Source organism: Argopecten irradians, chromosome 14 (genome assembly GCF_041381155.1).
Source record: "Argopecten irradians isolate NY chromosome 14, Ai_NY, whole genome shotgun sequence".
In the NCBI taxonomy this organism is placed as follows: domain Eukaryota; kingdom Metazoa; phylum Mollusca; class Bivalvia; order Pectinida; family Pectinidae; genus Argopecten; species Argopecten irradians.
Window position 1 is genome coordinate 30942778 of NC_091147.1, and position 4276 is coordinate 30947053.

The following is a 4276-nucleotide window of genomic DNA, read 5'->3' on the forward strand; positions in this document are numbered from 1 at the left end:
AAACAATAAACATACCATTCGATGATATCGGTAAGTAAGTAACAATAAACATCATGGATAACAATTCGATGATAGTAAACAATAAACATGTTTCGGTAAGTACCAGAACCATTCGATGATATCGGTAAGTAAACAATATAACATCAGTACCATTCGATGATATCGGTAAGTATAAAAATAAAACATTCAGTGATACCATTCGATGATATCGGTAAGTAAACAATAAAATAATTCGTTGATATCAGTAAGTACCATACCATTCGATGATATCGGTAAGTAAACAATAAACATCAGTACCATTCGATGATATCGGTAAGTAAACAATAAACATCAGAACCAGATGAATAACCATTCGATGATATCGGTAAGTAAACAATAAACATCAGTACCATTCGATGATATCGGTAAAGTAAACAATAAGGTTTTAGTACCATTCGATGATATCGGTAAGTAAACAATAAACATTCAGAACCATTCGATGATATCGGTAAGTAAACAATAAGGTTTTCGTACCATTCGATGATATTCGGTAAGTAAACAATAAACATTCATGAACCATTCGATGATATCGGTAAGTAAACAATAAGGATTTCGTGTACCATTCGATGATATCGGTAAGTAAAAAAATAATCAATAATACGGTAATCAGTACCATTCGATGATATCGGTAAGTAAACAATAAATTTTAGTACCATTCGATGATATCGGTAAGTAAACAATAAACCATCAATAAACATCAGAACCATTCATTGATATCGGTAAGTAAACAATAATATCGGAAAGTAAACATTAGTACCATTCGATGATATCGGTAAGTAAAGTAAACAATAAACTTCAGAACCAGAACCATTCGATATCGGTAAGTAAAACAATAGACATCAGTACCATTCGATGATATCGGTAAGTAAACAATAAACATTAAGTATCCATTCGATTCGATATATCGTAAGTAAACAATAAAAGTTTAGTACCATTCGATGATATCGGTAAGTAAAACAATAAACATCAGAACCACCATTCGATGATATCGGTAAGTAAACAATATACAATTTAGTTATACATAGAACCATTTCGATGATATCGGTAAGTAAACACATAACCAAAAACACATATGATACCATTAAGTAAACAATAAGGTTTCAGTACCATTCGATGATATCGGTAAGTAAACAATAAACACAGAACCATTCGATGATATCGTAAGTAAACAATAATGATAGTACCATTCGGTTATCGTGTAAGTACCATTCGATGATATCGGTAAGTAAACAATAAACAATCCAGAACGTGGTAAGTAAAACATTCGATGATATCGGTAAGTAAACAAAGTAAACAATATAACATCAGTACCATTCGATGATGATATCGGTAAGTAAACAATAAGGTTTAGTACCATTCGATGATATCGGTAAGTAAACAATAAACATCAGAACCATTCGATGATATCGGTAAGTAAACAATAAACATCAGTACCATTCGATGATATCGGTAAGTAAACAATAAACATCAGTACCATTCGATGATATCGGTAAGTAAACAATAAACATTAGTACCATTCGATGATATCGGTAAAGTAAACACATACAAAAACATCAGAACCATTCGATTCGATGATATCGGTAAGTAAACAATAAACATCAGTACCATTCGATGATATCGGTAAGTAAACAATAAGGTTTAGTACCATTCGATGATATCGGTAAGTAAACAATAAACATCAGAACCATTCGATGATATCGGTAAGTAAACAATAAACATTAGTACCATTCGATGATATCGGTAAGTAAACAATAAACCTTTTAGTACCATTCGATGATATCGGTAAGTAAAACAATAAACTTTTCAGAACCATTCGATGATATCAGTAAGTTAAACAATAAACATCAAGTACCATTCGATGATATCGGTAAGTAAACAATAAACAATCAGTACCATTCGATGATATCGAGTAAAGTTTCAGTTAACAATGATCTCGGTAAATAGAACAATAAACATCAGTACCATTCGATTAATATCGGTAAGTAAACAATAACATTAGTACCATTCGATGATATCGGTAAGTAAACAATAAACATTCAGTACCATTCGATGATATCGGTAAGTAAACAATAATAACAATCAATACCATTCGATGATAGATCGTAAGTAAACAATAAGTCAGTTTTCCCCAGTACAAACCATTCGATGATATCGGTTAAGTAAACAATAAGCGTTTCAGTACCATTCGATGATATCGGTAAGTAAACAATAAGGATCAAGTACCATTCGATGATATCGGTAAGTAAACAATAAACCAAAAGAACCATTCGATGATATCGGTAAGTAAACAAGTAAAACAATAGAACCATTCGATGATATCGGTAAGTAAACAATAAACATCAATACCGATTCGATGATATCGAGTAAGTAAACAATAAACTATTAGTACCATTCGATGATATCGGGAAAGTAAACAATAGACATCAGAACCATTCGATGATATCGGTAAGTAAACATATAAACATTTAGTACCATTCGATGATATCGGTAAGTAAACAATAAAAACGTTAATAAACAATCAATACCATTTCGATGATATCGGTAAGTAAACAATAAACATCAGTACCTATTTCGATGATATCGTCGAGTATAAGTAAACAATAAACATCAGTACCATTCGATGATATCGGTAAGTAAACAATAAACATTAGTACCATTCGATGTATATCGTAGTAAAGTAAACAATAAACATCAGCGAACCATTCGATGATATCGGTAAATAAACCAATACATCGTGTTTAGAAAAACAATAAACATTCAATGCAATTCGAGATCGAAATATCGTAACGTTATACAAAAAACAATGTAAACAATAAATATCGATGATTAATACCATTCGATGATATCGGTATTAAACAATAAGGTTTAGTAAGTAAACAATAAACAAAGGTTTTAGTAACCATTCGATGATATCGGTAAGTAAGTAAACAATAAACATCAGATATACAATAAAATCATTCGATGATATCGGTAAGTAAACAATAAACATCAATACCATTCGATGATAATCGGTAAGATAAACAATAAATGTCACCAATACCATTCGATGATATCGAGGATAAGATTAAAACAATAAACATCATACCGATTCGATGAGTATCGTTAAGTAAACAATAAACTTGTACCATTCGATGATATCGAGTAAGAAAACAAGTAACCATTACCAATCGATGATCCCGGTAAGTAACACCATAAACAATAAACATCAGAATACCAATTCGGATTTGATGATATCGGTAAGTTAAACAATCAGAATATCTGTAAGTAAACAATAAACACAATGCAATTTCGATAAATATCAGGTAAGTAAACAATAAAAAAACAATACCAATCGTGATAGTCGGTAAGTAAACAGATAAACACCAGGTACCATTCGATGATAACGGTAAAGTAAACACAAAAGACTTTAGTACCATTGCGATAATATCGTAAGTAAACAATAAACATCCAATATAATTACGGTGACAGAGCGCTGTATTGACATGGTGGTACATGTTATTACTGTGGGCAGAGCGCTGTATCGACATGGTGGTACATGTTAGTATGGTGGCAGAGCGCTGTATCGACATGGTGGTACATGTTATTATAGTGGCAGAGCGCTGTATCGACATGGTGGTACATGTTATTACGGTGACAGAGCGCTATATTGACATGGCGGTACATGTTATTACGGTAGCATAGCGCTGTATCGACATGGTGATACATGTTATTATGGTGACAGAGCACTGTATCGACTTGGGGGTACATGATAATACGGTAGCAGAACGCTGTATCGACATGGGGGTACATTTTATTACGGTGGCAGAGCGCTGTACCGACATAATGGTACATGTTATTACAGTGGCAGAGCGCTGTATCGACATGGTGGTATATGTTATTACGGTGGCAGAGCACTATATCGACATGGTGGTAAATGTTATTACGGTGGCACATCTCTGTATCGACATGGTGGTACATGTTATTACGGTGGCAGAGCGCTGTATCGACACGGGGGTACAAGTTATTACTGTGGCAGAGCACTGTATCGACATGGTGGTAACTGTTATTACAGCGGCAGAGCTCTGTATCGACATGGTGATACATGTTATTATGGTGACAGAGCGCTGTGTCGACATGGGGGGGTTACATATTATTACGATGGCAGAGCGCTGTATCGACATGGCGGTACATGTTATTACGGTGACAGAGCGCTGTATCGACATGGTGGTACATGTTATTACGGTGGCAGAGCGCTGTA